The sequence below is a fragment of the Porites lutea genome, chromosome 10 (assembly GCF_958299795.1).
Source record: "Porites lutea chromosome 10, jaPorLute2.1, whole genome shotgun sequence".
Lineage (NCBI taxonomy): Eukaryota > Metazoa > Cnidaria > Anthozoa > Scleractinia > Poritidae > Porites > Porites lutea.
In genome coordinates, this window is record NC_133210.1 from 21437585 (window position 1) to 21459452 (window position 21868).

General features: G+C 36.5%; 1 protein-coding gene across 1 annotated transcript in view; it reads left to right on the plus strand.

The window, feature by feature from the left end:
• Positions 1-21868, plus strand: part of LOC140950277 (cell adhesion molecule DSCAM-like) — a 265680-nt gene that overhangs the window by 62117 nt on the left and 181695 nt on the right. The window lies entirely within an intron of this gene.

The following is a 21868-nucleotide window of genomic DNA, read 5'->3' on the forward strand; positions in this document are numbered from 1 at the left end:
CGCTTATTAGGCGTCTATTTTCTCTTGCTCTCTCTCGTTCATTCTCCAGTTGCTCTTCAGTGAAATTTTGTCGCCTTTCCCTTTCTCTTTCTTGCGCTTTTCCCCGTTGTTCGTCAGTAAAATTTTGCCTTCTTTCTCTGTTTCTCTCTTGCTCTCTCTCGCGTTGCTCCTCAGTAAAATGTTTCCTCCTTTCTCTGTCCCTTTCCTGTTCTCTCTCCCGTTGCTCGTCAGTAAAATTGCGCCTCCTTTCTCTATCCCTTTCCTGCTCTTGCTCCCGTTGCTCGTCAGTAAAATTGCGCCTCCTTTCTCTGTTTCTTTCTTGCTCCCTCTCCCGTTGCTCGTCAGAGCAGTTTCGCCTCCTTTCTCTAGCTCTCTGCCGCTCTCTCTCTCGTTGAGCTTGGCTTGCTTGCCGCCTACTTTCTCGTTTTCTCTACCTCTCTTTATCTCTATACTCCAAACTAGAGGGCATAATAAATAAATAATGTAGTATAGAAAATACGGATGTATAAAAAATGTCAACCGACACGAAAAATTTATTTTTGTTCTGAGTTGACTTTCCTGAACTTCTAAGTTGTTTATGCTTCACAAAACGCGGGTTGCCATTCGTTTTCGCGCCAAAAAACCCTCACCACAGACTACCCGAAATTTTGCGTTGGTATGCCGGTGGTGCGGACGGACGGTCGGGCGGGCGGGCGGTCGGTGTACGGTCACGTGATTACCAAATTTTCTCGGATGGGTAGTTTACCACATTTTGTTACCCATGTTGCTCCGCTGCGCGCTTCGCGCGCGAGAGCTCCGCTATAATAAAATGGAAGCCAAGTTTTTCTCTGAGATAGAAAAAAAGATGGATGTTAAAACACTAAGAGACTTTGAGAAAGAAGTTCGACCTGAAGTAAATCATGAGTTTGAAAGTCTGAGAAAAACAAATAAAGATCTCTCTAAAGTACTAATGTTTGGTGAATGTGAGTTGTGGAATGGTATTAAAGATGGCAAATATTCTTGGTTAAAAGTAAAGAGTGATAAAAAGAAGAAGTTATTTAGACTTATTGATATTTACTCAAAAGTAAGTGATCTAGTGGAGAATGTTGGAGATATAAATAAGAAAGTTGATAATCTTAAAAAGCTAAAAGAAGAACCAATAGATGAAGAGTAAGAGTTATCTTAATTTAAAGAATATATAGTAAAGTATGAAGAATGGAAGATAAGTTTATTAAAGAGTTTGAAAACTTTAATGATATCTAATCACTAAAAGATTACGGGAATAAAATTCGAACTGAAATTATTAATGGGATGGAGGATCTTCAAAAAAGAAATGATGATTTTTCTCTAAAAATAATTTATGAAGAAAGCCGTTTTTGGTCTATTTTTAAAAACCATGTTAGAGATTTAAATATAGATAATTCTGAAAAAAAGTAAAGAGGTTAAATAAGCTTATTGAAATTTATACCTGTTTTAGCAACATATGTCACCAAATTTATTACACAAGAGATAATGTTAATCGTATTAAATCTTTAATAAATAGAGAGTAAAAGGTTACTACCAAAAATAATATTTATTAAATATTATTTTTACTAGTACTACGTTAGTAATAACCTTTATCCTCCAAAGTACTCTTGTATGAAATCGCTGTTGTCGCCGTCAAAATGTGGATTATGTATTACGTCTAAGATACTATTACCACGTTGTCGTTCGTAGAGATAATATAAACACCAGTAACCACAGAGAACGGTACTGCGATTTTGTATTTCATCTATTGAGTAAACTATACGTTTTCCAGAAGGGCTTGCAGTATTAAAATACTCTATCGCTTCATTTGGCATTATCAAACCAAATGGATCGAAGTACTCAACCACTGAATCCAGATTTCTATAACAAACCCAGTGTGTTCCAGGACCTTGAATATCATCAAGATTGATTATTCCACATTCTTTTCTAATCTTGTTTGGTAGACCATCACGACTGTAAATCCCTCTGAGATGTTTGATACCAAGTTTCTTTACCGATTCCATAAGGTCAAAGTTGGATAATGGTTTGATTACAAAATGTCTCCTATTATGGGAATTGAGTTGAATGGGCTGTTTTTTCCTAATAGTACTCCCTTGCCTTTGGACGGCTTGCCGGCTTTTTTTCTTAACTCCCATTCCAAGTGGTCCTTTATTTTCCATGTCTTCCCAATACCACGGTGGTGGGCGATGTGGATAACCTTCTCCTTGTGTTACTGGAGGTACATAAACATTTCTCGTATTACTAGACGATCTTCGGTCAACTTGAAGCCCAGATCCAAACATTTTTGAAACCAGACTAATCGCCATTGGAATTCCGATTGAAGCAAGTGTTCCCAGGAATCCTCCTTCTATCTGCCTATGAGTTGGTTTAATAACCAGTCGGCCTCCTGTTTTATGAGCTCTGTTAATTTGGTTTATTTGAGCTTGGGTAAACTCTCGAGCAAAAGGAGGTAACATTGGGAAAAATCTTTTTGGAATTGTAATTCCTTTTCCAAATAACTTTTTTAATCCTATCTCGCCAAGTGCAGATGCGGCTCCGGTAGCCAGTGCCGGTGCGACTTTGGAAACTCCTCGCATTGTAAAAGGAGGAAGTTTAGTACCTAGAGATGCAAGACTAGTGAATAGACTCCCACCATGTTTTACAGAACGCCTAATCTGTGTTCTACTTATTTTTATCTCTGATCCTGTTCTATTTGCCAGTGATTTTTTTATTTTAGTTATCTGTCTGCGGGTCAGCATTAACTCATCTGATCCGCGAAGATGAGAATGTTTTAATCGAAGGGTTAGTGATGATTTATTTTTGATTGCAGAAGCCAGTTTTGACTTTTGTCCCTCTGTTAGTTTTACCCCATATTCAATATAAGTTGTCATTTATTTATAGAATTATGTTAAATCTTTTTCAAGGAAAACAATTTCGAAAATAGTATAATCAGCATTGGGTTCCCCTCTTAGTTCGTAATGAAATGAAAGTTTTACTTTATCTTCTAGATTTGGTAGTTTTAAGTAAATAAATAGGAACAGAGACTCAAAATTATTTCTATTAAGAAGTGTTACACCGCCATACGACACAACAACATCTCTAAAAACTCTGGATGGCTCTGTGGATGGCTTGTAATGAATATTAGGGTAAACATTTTCATATGCTTTAAGGTAACATCTTGTTAATTTTCTGTTATTTGCGACATTAAAAGTTTGGTACAAAAATGGGTTTGCTGTTTGTGAGTTTATATTTGCACTGTTTACAATAAAAATAAAAACATGACGTGGTTTTGACACCTCATTTGTTACTCTAAAATTTCCTTCTCTTTGTCTTAAATCTGTAGAATTCGTCACGTACTCATTAAGATAAGTCCAACATTTTGGAGCCACCGCAGCTGTTGTTTTGTACCTCCCGTCAAATTTTACTCTAGGAATGTATAGTTGTAGTTTTGTAATTATTACTCTACAAACGTTATTCCCTTCCCGCCATATAAGGTTGTTGTCACTTTCGAATTCAATGTTTAATTCAAATCTGGAATCTGGCAACATTTTATCTTTAAAAGTCTCAAAAAATGAATACCTACTAAGAGGGATTTCACAATTAACAATGCTCGAATTTCTCAATTGTTTCTTTCTCTTATCAAACCCCTCATTGAAAGTGGGGTCTTCATTTTCAATAAAAATTCTTGGCGTCCAACCAGTGTTTGTAATATTTCTTCCGTGTTGAACTTGCCTTGTTAAATATTTATTTCTGTTTGGGGAATTTGTTGTATCAAGATAGTAAAATTCATTAGATGCAATAGTCTCAGCATAAGAAAGTTTATAGCTAAGCAAATCTTTAATATTTACAACATGATTGGCAGAATTACACTGGTAGAATTCTCGGCCATTAATACCAAAACTAATCTTTTTTACAAAAGAACTTGCACCATTAATAATTCCACTTTTATCATTAATGATTACATTACGCCCAATTAGTTTTGTTAATTTAAAATCCACTGACAGCCTTGCATTGTACCAATCAAGTGACTCCCTATCAACAACAAATTTACAATTACCTCTGTTTTGATAATTATTATCAGTAGGGATTATTAAAGGTTGTTCGAGATTAAAAACTAAATCTTCATAAGCTTCAACATGGTCTCTAAAGGATTTCATTTTATGTAATGGTTATACAAAGCGAAACTCAAAGCGAAGTTCTTAAGCTCTAAGAAGTAGTTTTCCATCTTCTTGTTTTATTTCTGCCTCTCGCTCGTGAAGAACAAGAGCATAAAGGTTATAATCAGCGTTTGGATTGGCTGATAGTTCGAAATGAAACGCCAGCTTTGTTACTCCATCTTTGATGTCCATTTTTTTGTTTTGTTAAATCAAAGTAAATAATTGGATAAACTTTTCTGTAACTGTCCATATCAAGAATTGTTCCTCCTTGAAAGTCGTTGTTAGCGTGAACATTCTCCAGCAAACCTCTAAAAACTCTTGTTAAATCTGTAGATGGTTTATGATGAAAATCAGGGTATTCATTACCATTTCCAACCTCGAGATAACATCGTGATACGTTAGAATTGTTTGGAAAATTACCAAAAGTATCATATATAAATGGATTTTGTGCTTGTGTGTTAATTCTTGCTGTGTTGATAGCCCAAACAAATACATGACGTGGTTTTGAAATAGCGGTTGTAATTCTGTAATGGCCTGTTTGTTGCTGTAGATTATTTGATGTATGAATTACTTCGTTAAGATAAGTCCATTTGTAAGGTTTAAGATAATTTTCCATATATAACTTTTGGCCTTCTGCGTTAAAAGTTAACTTTGGAATATATAACTGAAGTCTTTTTACAATAACTCTGCAATTAGCACCAGTTTGGAATATTAGATTTGCGTCACTTTCGATTTCAAAATTTATTTCAATTTTTGTGTTAGGAAGTAGTTTGTCTTCTAGTGCTTCAAAGAAAGAGTACCTATTAAGAGGTATTTCACAATTGACTTCAACTGAAGTACCTAGTACTTTTTTTCTTAAAAGAAAACCTACATTGTAGTTTGCATTAGCAGGACGTTCCTCTGCAGACCTACTTGTATCAGGATAGTAAAATTCTTTGGTCCCAATACTCTTTGCATAAGAGGAATTATACTCAAGCAGATTTTTAATATTTGCGACATGATTTGCTTCATTACAACTATAAACTTCTTTTCCTTCTGCCAGGATAGTTTTTTTATAAATGAGTTAGAACCATTTACAATTCCGTTGTGGTCGTCAACTGCTATATTTCCTCCAGCTAATGGAGTTACTTTAAAATCCATTGAAAATCGCGCGTTATACCAATCAAATGGAGTAGCCTCACCTGTATTATCAGCGATAAATTTAAGGTTTGGCGCTCTCACTTGGGCGGCGTTATTAGCTGGGTCTGCTGTATTTATAGGTTGTTCAAGATCAAATATAACATCTTCATATCTCTCAAGATATTTTGGGTTTCTAAACGATTTCATTTTGCCAAGTAAACTTTTATATTAATAATTATATAATTTTCTTGAGTTTTCCAGATATTGATTGTATTCTTTTTCAGCCATTTTTTTGTGATGTTGTTTTTTTGGTGGTAGGGGGATTTTCACGAGAAAGTATTTTTACTATTTTATCACCCGCCTTTTTGCCGGCAAATGAGCTTGGCTCAAATGTTACTTTTTTGGGCGGTTTAGGTGGAGGTTTAGGCATTGAGGATTTAGGAGTTGGTTTTTTAAAAAAAGATTTTACTGAATCCATTATTCCTTCTCCATAGATATGTTGTTTTGTATATTTTCCTATTTCTGGGTCGTATTTTCTTTTAAACTCTGATTGTCGCATCATTTTTATCTATAGAATTATACTAATGAATTTTCTTCAGTATGGCGAAGCAGTAGTGTCATAAACCAATCAATACCGTTGAGGTCAATACTCTCCCCGAGTGAATCAGTTACATATATTCTCATTTCAGAAATATAATTAGAACTCACAGGGCAGTACAGTTGCCTCCTTGGTTCGAAAGTGAATGGATAACTCCTCGTAAGATTATCAGTTGGTATAACGGCAATTGTGTTTGTATTTACTCCATTTACAACAGAGTCTCTTATAGCGGTTGTGTTTATGTTTAATGAGTCAATTGATTTCGTAATAATAGGGACGCGTGTTCCATACTCTGTTTTAGTCACCAGTTTCTTTTCAAATCCGATGAGGTCTCCAAAATCTGTTCCACGCAGATCAAGTTGATAATCACCATCAAGTGATACCAGTACTCGATACGTACTAAGAATAAAAGTCAGATTGATTGAATACACCTTTGCTCCTTTGGGGTCTGTTGAGTAATGAGACTTTTGATCCATGTACTGATGAATGTAATCATTGATATCAGAGAAGGAATACATTCCATCAGTAAAAGTAATTGTATGCCATGTTGTTCCATCATGGGTGTATTTGATTGTATTGTTTTTATAACTACCTCTAATGTTGTACCAAGAGTAAGTCATCGACAACCTGTCCAGGGCGAGAAAATGTCTAAATTCTGGGTCAAGTTTTAGAGGAGGATTGAATTTAACTATAAAATCATAGGGTTTGTTTGTTCCTATTTGCTCTCGTTTAACAGAGGAAATATGAATCGCGCTTTCATTCATTTGTCTTATGTTTATATATTTTACATGTTAACATGCTTTCTTAACAGTGCATTAAGTTGGTTATTAGTAATAAATCCTATATTTCTTAGTTGATGCACGATTTGTATGTATTCTTTTAATACTCCGTTATTACCTGCTTTTAGAGATCCTTCAAGTAGTTCTAGTCTTTTTAGTAAATCTTGAGGAGAATTGTAAAAGTAAATTCCTCGGCCATAATATTTTTGTTGAGCCATTTCGAAACATTTCCTCGACTGTCTCTGGTTTTTGCATTTGTTCTCGCATTTGTTCTTCGTTTTTTCTTCTTTGTTTTAGATAAGATATAAAAGCATATCTATAGTTTAATAAGCTTTGTTTATAGTCTTTTCGGTTTTTTAATACTCTTAATTTTTCAGGTGTTAAATAAGCCTCACCTTCATCGATGTTTATTAGAAATGATACATCATTAATAGTTTTATCTAGTTTTTGGCGCACTCCTTCTAAATATGAGTTATCAAAATTTCCTAGATCTACTATTTCAGGAAAGTGGTATTCATCATCATATACTTTGGGTTGTTGTGGTGTTTGATATGGTGTAGGGAATGTTAATTGGGCTGTTGGTTGTTGTGGTGCTTGATATGATGGTATTAATGGAGGAGGAACTCCTGCTGTAGAACCGGGAAACACATCTGTTGATCTGACAGATTGAGATTCTGGAAAAACATCAGAAGACCTAACTAATTGTCTTTGAAGAGCTTCCTGAGCTTGTTGTTCTCTTTGTATTTCTTCGTTTAATCGTTGTGATTCTCTATTTTGGCTTTGAAGAGCTACTGTTCTCTCTCGTTCTTGAGCTAGTTGTTGTTGTAAAGCTGTGATGACATCTTGTTGTGGCTGTGGTTGCTGTGGCCGTGCCTGTGGCTGTAATTGTATTAGCCTTTGTCGCAGTTGATTAAGACGTTCTTGTCGTTGCTGTTGTTGCACTTGTTGATTAAAAAGCTCTTCTTGTTGTTGTTGTGCCCACCGTTGATCTAATAGTTGTTGTTGTAAATCTTGTAATTGACGTTGTTGTCGTATTTCCTCTTGCTGATCACGGATATCATCTGGATCCTGTTGGTTTATGATAGCAGGTCTGCGTCTTCTCCGTGGGCGTCGTGGTTGATCTACATAGTCTCTTGAATCAAAAAACTGGTCGTCGTCGTCACCTTCATCACCACCGTCTCCGCTGTCGCCGTATAAAATTATTCTGCCGTCTCTTCCCCTAGGAAATCTATCAGCATACCTATCAGGTTCCCTACCTTGTGGTTGCTCCTCTTCATCTATTCTTGCATTAATTCTTTGTAATTCATCTAACATCAAATTTTGTGTTTTAGTGGATTTATCTTGAGACTCCAAAACTACTTCAAATGCTTCTCTAAAGGCTTCACGCGCTTGCCGGCGCTCTCTCTCTTTACGCTTTATGTTTCGTCTGACTATCTTTGTAAGAAAATCTGCCTCAATTTTATCCTGTGAAAGTTTTTTAGCTTGGGAAATGTCCATTTTATTTTATACCCAGATAGATTTTCATTGTTTTTATCGTTTTATCTAGTTCTTTCTTAGGTAAAACTTTGATAGAGTTTAGATAACGTGCTAACTGAGTAAACTCCGTCACAACGCCGTTGTTTCCAGCCATAATACTCCCCCCAAGCAGTTTAAGTCTATCAATAAGATGGTAAGGATAGATACCAGTTCCAGTTTTATAAGTTTTTCTAGCTTTTATAAGATCGCCCAAGGTATCTTTATAAGTTACTAACAAATCTCGGTCTTCTTTTAATTTTTTAATATTTTCTTCATCTTCTTGAGTTTTATTTTTCTTTTTCCCTTTGCCAGCAATTTTACCATTAGCTTTTTTAATATCATCATTAGCGTCCTTGTAATAGGATTCCAAATAATCCATATCTTTTTTAAAAAAATCATTAGGATTATCGTAACCCATATCTAATAATTTTTGTAATTCTTCACCTTTAAACCTATTCACTAAATTAAACATAAATATTTCATCAACTGGTTTCGCCGCTGCTACTTGTTCTGTCGCTGCTTTTTGATCGCCATCTTCAATAGCCTCTACTCCTGGTAGTTCTCTCATATCAGCTAATCGCTCTAATTGATTAAAACCTTGAGTAATAGCTCGCTGATTAGCTCTAAGGCCTTCTGTAAGAGCCAACTGATTTCGAAGCATTTCTTGGTTTTGAGTAAAAATATTGCGCGTTTGCGAGTCCTCAGGTTTTTCAAACTGGGAAATCAGAGGTTTAAATGACTCACGAAATCCTTCTCTCTGATTCTGTTTTTCCCAGGTGGTTTCCTTTATTCGTCGTCCCACCTGGCGCGCAAGATCATCGGATTCAATCTTATTTTTAGCCCAAGTTTTGATTTCGTTAATATCCATTTATCTAATATGTATATAAAATGGAAATACCTAATTATGATAGCACTGATACCCCAGATAAAAAATATAAACAATTATACCCTTACATGTGGAAATAGTGGAAGTGGTAAGACTAATCTGCTGTATCACATGTTAATTAAACCACTGTTGTACTACGATGGAATTTATCTCTATGCGCGTAATCTAGAGCAGGATAAGTACAAGAAATTGGCACAAAAGATGAGAGAACTAAGTATGAAACTGGGTTATGAAATACTTCATGTGAGTAATGATAAAATAACCCCAGTGACAGAAATGGATTATGAAGACAACCAAAAACTTGTGATATTTGATGATTACGTCTGTGATAAAAACCAGAGACAACTTATTGATTATTTCATTCAAGGGCGACATAAGAATTGCTCAGTGATTTATCTAAGTCAATCATTTTACAAAACTCCAAAGGATATTCGACTGAATTGTTCTCACTACTGCCTGTACGAATTTCCATAATCGCGAGAAGCAAACAGAATATCATCTGAGTTGGGAGTTGACAAAGCACAGTATAAAGCGGCAACAAGAAAACCATTTACATTTCTGTATATGGATAAACCAAAGAAATTCATTGTAAAAAACTTCACGGATTATATCTCTACGAGCTAATTATATACTCAATAATTAAAATGGGAATATTTAACGAACAATCTAATAATCATCCATTTGCCCGAGGAATTCAAGGCGCTCCAGGAGTTGGATTTAATCTCAGTTCAAGTGGAGATTATGATATGATAAATAAAAAACTAAGAAATGTTGGTGATGGGGTAAGTCCAAATGATGCTGTTACTCGCAAACAATTGGATAATGCTGGGGTTGGTGATATAACAGCTAATATTAATTTAAAAAATTCTTACAATATTCAGAACAGCGCCAAGAGAACATTTAATCAACTCAAAGCAGATACGAAGTCATTAGTTAGTTACGAAGAAGTAAAAGAAAACTTTATTGAAATTAACGAAGCAGAGGCAATGCGGGCGTATTTGGATATGGGAGACAACTTCATTTACAATGTTAACACTCCAACTGCAAACGACCAAGCATCAAATAAATCCTATGTTGATACATCAGCAACAAATACAATAAACGCTGCAGCATTAATTCATGCAACAAAAGCAGAACTTGCTGATTATCTCAAAAAAGATGGGACTACCCCAATGACTGGAAATCTAGATATGAACAACAATCGAATATTTAATCTGCCAGCTCTAACGGGTGGCAAACAACCAACACCATTAGCTTTCACAGATTTTAAATATCTCCACGTTGGTGGAACAAATAAAATGACTAATAATCTAAACATGGACAATAAAAGTATAATTCATTTAAAACCGCCAACAAACCCCACAGACGCCGCAACCAAAAAATATGTGGATGATAACAAATCAACTGCCCCAGATCTCAGTCCTTATCTAAAGAAAGATGGAAGTGTTTCAATGACTGGAGATTTCGATGTTGCCGGCCAAAAAATAATAAATCTTAAAACTCCCACTTTAGATAGTGACGCGACAACCAAAGATTATGTTGATAGCCAGTTACATGTGTCTCAAGTTCAACCAAGTCATTACAACGACCAGTTTAGTTATCTTATGTCAAGCTCGGATCAGTGGACGGATGAAATTGATGGAGGAAACTCCTTTAAAATAACAAAGATAGATGACTTACCACCTAGTAAAGGTAACTTTCACGATTACAATCACAAAGTTCTTTATACGACTATAATCAAGAATTCTCAGGGCAGTTATAAGTATAAAATGGGAATTAACTTTTACAGGTTAACTGCAAATACTGATTACACATTGTGTCTGGAGTTACTAAACACTGATTATCAGCTGTGGCATAAGTCTCAAATAAGTGTTGACAAAGGAACTTCAACAGGATTAACAATTGGAAATGTTGGTATAAGAAAGCTCTCCCATAGGTACAGCGATTCAAAAGGTCAAACACAATTTATCTATTACCATAGAATAATAGTCAATTTCCGGAAGTTGTCATCTGGTAATAAATTCTTTCGTCACATTTTGGTTAGTATTCCTCAGGGTGGAACTGATCTGGCTGTGTATCCGAAACAGTTTTCAGGAGTTTACATGATTGCTTATGGCGTCGTGGGAACAACGAGTAATCTCGACCCAGATAAAGTTTACGACTATCACACCGCATTTGACATCCACCCAACAGAAGTGGTGTACAATGTTGACATCAACGCAAATCAAAAAGCAATCAAAAATATCAAACTTGATCGAAATAGTGATAATAGCGCGGCAACAGTTGAAATGGTAAAAGAGTTAATTCCTTTCACCAAAAATGCTTTGAATAGAAAATATTTTAGTGATTTCTATGACTTTGCTGATGCGGATATGTATGGAATAAATATAGGCTCATCTGGGGTCATTATTCATTCTTTAAATCTTAATATTACACTACCCAATAAAGACCTAAGCGATATAAGAAAAGATGGCTAAAATGTTAATGGTTATGTTGTTAATTTTAATCCTCCTACTAATATTTCTAAATATAGTTTATGTATTGTTTTTTATCATTGGATAAATAGGAATTTTAGCCTAACTAAGAAAAAATTACAATAACAATAAAATTTTATTAATGTCACTATTCCGCTTGTAAGATACGCATGCAAACGTCACGCAAGTAAATGACGCACGCAGGCTAAATAAACAACAACTACATGATGGCGTAATAAGGGGGGGACACAGCCCTGTGGCAGGTTATAGCGACTTCGGGTTATGCGCACAAAATAACACAAGCCTTACTTATCGCCCCACTACCGTGGAGTAGGACAATAATCTTGGCAGAGCCTTTCTTATCACCCCAGCGCCGCACGGGCTGGATCGGACAAGATTAAGGCAAAGGAATAGCTCAAAAGATGGCAAGACACAACCAATGCCAAAAGCTTGGGGGAAGTCGCAACGCAGACTTAACCGCACCACAGGGAGTGACCCACCAAAATTTATTGAGACATAACAAAACAACAACTCCTCCAAAGGAAGGGAGGGCGGGTAACAAAACTACTTTAAATGATTGCTTTCGTGCAAGCTAACCAAATAATGACTAGGAGTGGCATTGGCAAAGCTTTACAGTCACACAGTGTCTCAAAGTACGGCCAATAGGCACAGTTGTACTATAAACTATCTCAACTTATCATGATTAAGGTCTAGCCATGAATAGCTCTGAATAGGGCTTTGAAAACAGGGACCAATCTTTGCGAAGCTAAGAATATACACGATGACAAACATGCGACAAATTAGTGAGGTTCTAGCCATGAAAAGCTTTTGTTTTCTGCTTAAAGAATAGAGTGCTTTCATTTAATGAATCAGGCTTTCAAGATATCACCGAGCCTAAGACGGGGCAGGCTTTCTCGGCCTACCCCCCTGGGGCTTCATGCTCCATTAACTGCATTTACCCGCTGGTAAATGTCTCATTAAAATTAAATTATGATAAAACAAACAAATCAGTAAATTTAACTGTCAATAAAACAACTCAAAGTTTTACATTACCAAATAGTTTTAATGGAAAAAAGATTGTTTTATGGCTGGCAGAAGATTTTAATACAAATGTTACAAAAGTTAAAATAAGTAACTACAGCTCGACATTAACTATACCAGCTGTAACTACTCCAATTTACAAAAATTTGAGTTTGGTGTATTAAGATGAAAGATGGTGTATTAAATAGGATAATGCTTTCTCCAAACTTTTACGACTTTGACTCTGAGCAATTTCACAAAGTAATGCTTCAAGAAAAGTTAAGTGGATCTTATATAGTGTAGTGACCCCCTCCCTTGGCTAGAACTGCGTTAGCTACGCCGCATTAATATAATAATTTATTAAAATGAAGGATATCTTTGAATTTAATCATATTGATAAATCTCTGTCAGAATCTGATATTGAAACTCTCAAAGACTTTTACAAACATTACCACAAAAAATACTGGTGTTTTAAGAAATCGTACAAAAGATATAAACTTCTTGATGAAACACTTACGCTGTCTGGAGTAGGATTAGTTATTATTGGCACGATAACAGGAGGAATAACACTAAATCCAATAATACTCGGCGTAATAAATGGCGCCGAGGAGGTCGTAGCAAGTATTGCAAAAATGAAGAATTACAAGAAAAAGATTGAAATGGCGCAAATCGCATTTAAGAGCCAATGTCTGTAATTTTCGAGAACCGGTTGACAGTCGTGAATTTTTGAATTTCTTCAAATTTTGCCCAAATGATCTCTATAGTACACTTATTTCAAAAATCACATTAAAACTTTTAACGGCTTTTTATTTTTTCCTGAATCGGGCAAAGTTTGAAAAACGCTAAATCGGCGCTCTTTCGAGTATGAAATTAGCGAAAATTAAGCATTTTCTTCGCGCTCGTACATAAAAACGTGATGATATATCTAAATGAAATCAAGTCACAAAGCAAACACAGACTTGTGCTTTATAATTCAGCAATTATCTTTATATAAACTGCTTAAATGTGGCTGTGTCGGCCGCAAGAAGAAACACGATTTCAGCTCTTTTAAAAAATGACAAATTTGACCTAACTTCACCATTGAAAAAAACAATTGATACATGGAATTTCAACATGAAACAAACACTATTTTAAAGCACATCCTTTGCCGTTTCTTGTGTTAAAAAATTTTTGGCGGCATTACAAAAGTGCGTCAATGAAACACCGAAACGTGCAGGGTAGTTTCGCACGTTGGAACGCTCAAACAAGCTAGCCGCGACTGTAGGCACACAAAAGTTTTTGCAAACTTAGCTTCTTTTACAAGGGGCACATTACGGGAAGCTCTTAAAATCTTTTGAAAAACGCTTTTCAATTTGATGGTTACAAAAAAAAACTAAGTAGATTAACACTGCATTTGATTGCACGCAAGTAGCTGAAAAAGACGACGCTCAGATTAAGTCCTCATTGAGTGTAAATATTGACCTTGAGTTTCTGTACCTAAAATAAAGCCGCTAGAAACGGCGTGCTAGCTCTAAATGGGATTCGAGATCTCTAAGAATTTACTTACCACAGTCGTTTCAACTGCAAGTGGCCGCAGTTTACTGAAATCTTCCGTCGTTTAGCCTCGGACTTAATGCTGTGTTGCGTGATGAAAGCCGGTGTGTGATCTGAGTCTGGTCACGCAACCATACAGAAAAGGATGAATCGTCGCACGAGTGTACAAGAAAAAATAAAATGACAATTGACACTGTTTTTTTTTTTAGTTTTATATTTTATATTCTCCAAAACATGTGGAACGAAACTTGATTTCAGGATGTACCAGCCGAAACTCAAATAGAGAAAGAAAACAAATAGAGTTACTAAGCCGAGTCTGCAAAACTTTTCACACTAGTTTTCTTTTATTTGCACTTAACCTTTTGAGCCTTTGCTTGTGATAAACTAATCTTAACCCCACTTGGCGTACAGACCTCTCTATCGATCACCTCTGTATGAATTGAGTGGTTTAGGTACACACGTACGCCATATACCACATGAAGGTAGAGCAGGGAAATGAAAACGAGTAAAACTGTTAAAAGAAAATTGGCCAATGCTCCGCAAAAGAACGTTCCTGAAAAACCACAATTCGAAAATGGACAATGGACACATTTGATAAGCGAAATACAAGTATTTAACTTGTCTAAATTACTGAAAGGTATTGCTTTGCTCCTCTGCAGCAAGGGCATCTTCTGGCGAGACCTCAACCTGCTGTTGACGAATTGTACTTTATCTGATCCCACGCCCCCGAATAGAGGCCCTTAAAGGCCAGTCTACACAGTTTGGCCTTGGGCCAGAATGCACGTACTGCTAGCTCCTACCTAAAAAAGGGAACAGTCACCTGGCTCTATCCGCCACCACCCCCCGGCACTTGTTCGCACGCTAGAAAATAAACCAATTCACTGACAAGTTTTTTTCATAACGCCAAAATCCGTCGCGTAAATGAAAAAATGCTTTAAAATGCCTCAGCCATTTTACTTACTATCTTTTAACCAAATACGTTGCGGAGAAAAGAGAGAAAAGGCTCAAAATAGCCTTTCATTTCTATTCAAATTTCAGATGGAGAATGCCCTTTTCCTAGGTCTGCACCAGCAGTGACTTGCGTGCTAAAACCCCTTCGTAGTGGTATTTCTCAGGCAAAAACGACCGCCTAGCGGCGAGGAGCAAGGAGAGAAGTTAGTGACCCTTTCCGAAAAGAAAAAAAAAGTGTAAAGGCAGCGACTTCGTCGCTCAGAAAACGTCTGCGTATATAATTTTCTTCAGGCCGCACAGAGTCATCAATTAATGGACCCCTTTTAAATGAGCAGCCAGTAGGCTGTTCTGGAACGCTACAACGTGATTTGTGCTCCGCCACCCGGAACCAAGCATTTAGCGGTGGTGAGGAAAAACTTTTATTTTCATGCGCCAATTTTGTCGATCAAACAAAGTCTGCTAGCTCTAAATGTAGTGATCAAGACATGAATTTTTGTATGTGTAGGGTTGATCCTAATGGAGAACCCAATGCCAACCAACCTACCCATCTCTTCCTCCTGCCCTAAACTTAAACAAGCTAAGTAGACTTTTCATGACGTTAGCATAGTCACCTGAGTCCTCTCGCGTGCTCGTCTATTTTCGAAACGAAAAAAAAGTGTAAAAGCTGCACCTTCGTCGTTCAGCCGAAATGTCTGCGTATATTATTTTCTTCACGCCATACAGAGTCATCAATCGATGTGCCTTTATGGACCCCTCTATGAGCAGCCAGTAGGCTGATCTAGAACGGTACCACGTGATTTGTTGCACCGCCACCCGGAACCAAACATTTAGCGTTGATGTGGAAAAACTCTTATTTCAGTCATGCGCCAATTTTTGTGGATCAAACAAAGATCACCTAACGTAAATGCAGAAAACCTTACTTGTATAATTAGCATGGTAGGGTCGATGTTTGGTTATTGCCCTACATACTCACGTGACTAACAAGTCAGGAGCATACCAAGTGACTCACGACATCTTTTCTATGATCGCAATAAATTCAGCATTACTGGGGCCACAGGCGCCACAAACCAAGTTTGAATATGTGCGAGATGCTATACGAACATACAACAAAGACTTGCAACGTAAAACACTTATACCAGGAATTTCTTTTCCGGCGCGTTACGCGTCACGCATTTCCGGAATGTCATCTTCCCTCGTGTTGACAGATTGAAAACATATACAAACTTAACTTTGATTCTGCCGTGATGCAGAATTTAGTCAGCGGTACTGTGAACCCGTCTAGCATTTAAGTTCAGGTAAGTAAATAACTTTTCTGATTTCAAGGTTTCAATACGATTAAAACTATAGCAAGCGAGTATTTCGACAATATTTCCCCTACTAACTGTGATTTGAACTGCGTATTCGTGTCTCTTCATTATGGTTTATCGCAAAAATCAGCTGAAAGGAATCATGTTAAACCGAGCAGAAACGCCGAAATATAATCTGAAACCGTTACAACTCTGACTAGGGTTTAAATGTCGAAGTAACGTATGTTTGCGAAGGATTGATATTCCAAGCGTCGAAACTTGCTTGTTGCACGTGCTTTCCTGGTGTCAAAATACCGTTCAGGTTTTGGTCTCTCGAAGGTGCGCATTTGAAATGCCGCCAGAAATATTTTAACACAAACAACAGCAAAGGATATGCTTCAATACAGTTCTTGTTTCATATTAAAATTCTATGTACCAACTGGGTTTTTACGATGGTGAAGTTAGGTCAAATTTGTCACTTTTGAAAAGTGCTGAAACCGTGTTTCTTCTTGTGGCCGGTACAGTCACATTTAAACGGTTTATTTAAAGTTAATTGCTGAATTATAAAGTAAAAATGTGTGTCTGTTTTGTGACTTGATTTCATCTAGAGATATTCCGTTTTTATGTACGAGCGCGAAGACAATGCTCAATTTTCGCTAATTTCATACTCGAAAGAGCGCCGATTTAGAGTTTATCAAACTTTGCCTGATTCCTGAAAAAATAAAAAGCAGTTACAAGTTTTAACGTGATTTTTGAAATTAGTGTACTATAGAGATTATTTGGGCGAAATATGTAGAAATTCAGAAATTCACGACTGTCAACCGATTCTCGAAAATTACAGACATTGGCTCTTAACACATATGAGAAAACCCTCGTGGAACTGCGTGCAGGTCTGAGAGGAGATGAGTTTAACAAACAAGATTTTATTGATCGCATGAAACTAATAGATGAGATGATAATTGATCAAACTCCTATAGAAGATAGATTTGTTAAAAAATATAATACAAAGTTTATGTAATTTCTATATACTTATAATAATAGGAGAAAACCTGGTCATCGTGTTAATAATGTTTCTGATGGGTGTGGTCAATATCTTCTTACTTTTCTAGAAAGAAGAGAAAAAAGAGGATTAAATATCACTTTGCGATATTTAATCAAATTTAAGTATCTTTACTTCCTTGTCTTTTACGCGATTGTAAAAGTCGATTATTCTATCTGCGTAGTCGAATGTGAATCCGTTGTCTTTCAAATCTGGCAAAATGTAACTCATGATATAATACATTAGTTCATCTTCTAATTCTTCTCTGGGGATTGTCCCGAGTTGTATCATATTCTCATTTATTATGGACAGATCACGATCTGTTTTGAGTATATCTCTTCTCTGTATCTTGCGAAGATGAACCAAGATCTTTTCTACCATGTCCAGACAGTTCTCGATTTGATCTGCGCGTCTTTCACCTTTAGAAACTACTAAATGTTCAAAGTTAATAAGATACCTCATAAACAATAAGAGATAATAGCGGGGCTCCCGCGCGCGTGAAGCGCGCGTGGGACAGAGTACCATACTCATGGAATATGGTCAACCTCTTTTCGCTTGGTTGTCACGTGACTGACCGAGCGTACGTACGTACGCGTCTACAGATTGTACGGGTAGGGTAGGGGAGACTATCAAAAGGAAGGGAGGGGTGTCTCAGGCGTGTCTTGGCAAGTCCTCCTTTGACACTCACAATATGGTCAACTGACAACTGTCAAAACAGGATAGCCACTGACCAGTGTCCCATGACCATATCGCGGGCTCATGTGTCAAGTCATTGAGGTGACGTGATTTATTTGGAAGCTGTCCGCTGACCAGTTAATTGTTTTACTAGATCGCGATCAATGTTCAATCTCATACTTTTTAGCAAGTTTGGGATCGGAGCACAGGAAAACTGATACACATATTGGACATCAATGTTGTGATCAATTGACAGCTGTCAAAACAAGGTATCCGCTGACCAGTATCGCTTGAGCGAATCGCGGGCTCAGGTGTCGACCCATCGAGGTCAAGTATTTTTTTGAAGTTATCCGCTGACAAGGTACTGGTTTTCAAATGATCGCAGGCTCAAGTTTATTTTTTTTAATTCATATGAAATATGTTGTGTTTATGTGCCGCACAATTAAAATTTTGATTTTAAACTGACCTCGGACACGAAAATTCAGTTAGCTGCTACAGGCAGGGAAGACAGCTGCTTTTGACTTTTCTCACCATGTTCACGCGTTGGTCACGTTCTACGTCCAATTTTTATGCTCTGATTGGTCAAAATTTGACAGGTGAGTTCATGCGGAAAATTTAGGCAGCATCTTGAATCTTGTTTACTTTGACAGCTGAAGCTGACAGAGTTTTGTGTTAACTTGTGATGTTTTTAACTGTCTTTTTCCACTGGATGTACAAAATGAAATTCAGCTGCTATCGGAAGTCTTCTGTTATTCATGGCTAGTTTGTTTATTGGGTTTTTGGTTGAGAAATACGTCACTTGTCAAAGTTGGAAATCCGATTTCGGATGGCATCGTTTTCGTTTTCACCTTGCTTAATGCGTAAGAGGGTTTCAAAGTCTGAAGGGATACTGACGTTACTTGATACCTTTGAGGAGCTGCATCTCGAGTGGTAAGCCTGAGTAATTATTGTATTTGATGTTTGTTTTTTATTTCTAATTTAATGAAGACGAGCGTATTTTATGCGGCTATTTTGTTTACGCACGTTTGTAAGATTTGAGACAATGATCTGACCGAGTATCAGGTTTATAATTTATAAGCTTAGAGATCTTTAAAAATCCTTCAGACATTTTCTCACCGCAAATAGAAAGGACAAGTTCCAAAGAATTTTTAGTTATAATTCTGGCTGTAAAAGAAGCTTTGAGCGATTTTCTTGCCTCAAGTTCGTCTTTGAAAAAAGCAAACACCGGGAAGTTGGCTTAAAACAAAAACTTCAGCTTTTAAGCTCGAAGACTCAGGATTTTTAGAGACACTTTAATACTTGTCTTCCTGAATGAAAATTGTCGTCTCCGTATATGTTTCACCGAATTTTATTTCTTTTATTGATTATTAGTAGTCTCTCTTTTAATTTTAATCGCTGTGCCGATTGTTTCAGTCGTTCAGTGAACAACGCTCCCCAGAGTACTCAAAATGCCGCGCGTTAAACCATTTTAAAATAAAAAATAAACATAATAAATTCTTTATTATATTCAGGGTGCAAAGAAAGTCAATTTTACAGCTTGCCCTTCGGGCAAGCTGTAACTAACATCTACTAGCCCGAAAGGCATTTTTACTAGCCCGAAAAAAAATTTTTTTCGCGCGCAGAATGAAAAAATATTAATTAACTATTCCTTTCTTAATTACACTGTAAGTTAAAAAAATTACTGGCTTTATTTATTTATTACAATCAGCTGTAGTTATTTAACAAAAGCAATAAATAACCATAAAAAGTGTGAACTATAAGTAGACCTGGTAACATACTCTTCTTCTCTCGGCGCTGCCACAGTGTAGAATTTTTTCTAAGTCCAACGCAACACGTGAATGATTAACATGCATTTTACAATTTAGAAAAAACATTTTTCAAGAAAAAAAACGGCGTTGGAACCGTGAAACCAAAGTTCTCAATAAACACACAACGACAACGTCGACAACGCGGAAAGCTGCTAGTGAAAGCACTTCATTCTGCAATTTGCAGCCAAAACAAATTTTAACGCGGGAGTATTTCTTAGCCGCTGACAGGGGGGATGTTTATATTCTTAAAGGACATAAAAATTTGATAGCTTTCATCAGTTTGCTTCTCATTCAAAAGTAGTTTATTCAGAACGTCATTTTTCTGAAGAAGGTTTGTTTGGAAGTCGGTTTCCAGGTCAAGTTTCAAGTTCACGGGAAAGTGGAAAGTGGAAAGTGCGAGAGCCGAGTCACGCATCAGTGAGCAAATGTCATCCAAACAAAAATTATGCAAATTTGTGGTTCATCTTGTTACAGGTAACCAAAGGTTTTAGGTTTCAAAAGAACAAAAATGTTCGTTTTATCTCTGGCAACTTTTCATCAGAAAGCTTTTCGTGAAAAGTGAAAACAATACGATGTGGTTTATATATTTTAATCAACAAACACCTACAGTATCGGTGTTTAGAATTTGTTAAACCACATTGAAACGCACGTGATCAATACTAAAACCATAACAAATTTCTCACTAGAGTTCAGGATCAAAACCTTTTGTTTACGTTCCTCACAAATGATTATAAAGAAAATTTAGACAAATAGCTATCTCTGAATCGGTAAGAATTAGTCACGGGCAACATTTACCTCCAAAGTTTTTTCAATATCTGCTTTTACTTTATGCGCGGGATCTCAATATGTCTCGTCTAACATGTAATGCGATTCTTGTCTTGTTTATGCAGATTTCACTTCGTCGGAGCGACTTTCGGTGCGCAGGAATTTATTAGGAATTTAAAACATTTTGTCTTACAGTAATTCTGTAATTTTAATTCTCTGAAAAATCTTCACTTGTCCGTCGGGCAAGTTAAGCACAGAATTCACTTGCCCGATCGCAAAATCCACTAGCCCAGGGCTGTCGGACACGACTTTCTTTGCACGCTGATATTGGAGTTTAACTGTGTTAATGTTCATTCAAACACTCGCCACAGCTAGCACTGCAAAAGTCAGAACCGGCTGGCCGTATAGGTGATGTTGGAAGTTTTTTTTAACGGTTTAGCTAAAGCCCACGCGTGCTTGGATCGTCATGAATATTGAATGATAGCAATTTGTATTGCAAAACTGTCAAATACTGCATTCTGTTGTCCGAGGTCTGTATGATAAAAACAGTGCCTCATAGTACTGTTTCACCTCAGATGTGATGTATAAATGATATATAAGGTTGGTTTACACTAACCCAGATTTGTTGGCAATATTTTGTAAAGTAAACTTGTCGAACGCAAAAAATTCGGCCGGAACTTTTTTCAAGGCCTAATTAACCTACGGTGATCAAGAGCCATTATGGCTCTTAAAAAATGTGATCGAACACGATTGCCAGTTTTTGGGTGTACATATGAGGCCATCTGACTCGATGTAAGATTTGGTTCACTCTGGGGTTGTTTGCAAATTATTTTTGTCTAAAGTCACTTAGCCTTTCCCTGAAAAGTCACATGGATGTGCTCTAAAGTTAACTGAATTGTGGAATACAAGTTTATTGTTTCATTTAAATTATAAATTTATTAATGGGAGCCTCGCTTTTAGCCCTGGCTAAATCTATATATTAAGTTGTTACACCACTTCTTGTATGATAATTGACTAGCACAACTCTAATATAGTTTTCTTCATCCAACGCACTCTGGTATTCTTCTTTAATCTCCTTTTCTATTTGCATTTGTGAGCTTTTTGGATTAACTGTAACTATCTTATCGCCAATAATAATCTGTTTTTCATCTTTATTTTCAGAAAGAAAATACTCTCTTAGTTGTTCCATAATTATAGTATACTTTTATCTCTTTAAAGCTATTTTTAAGCCACCGTCCCCAAATTAGGTACCCTGACTAACTCATTTCTATCTATTCA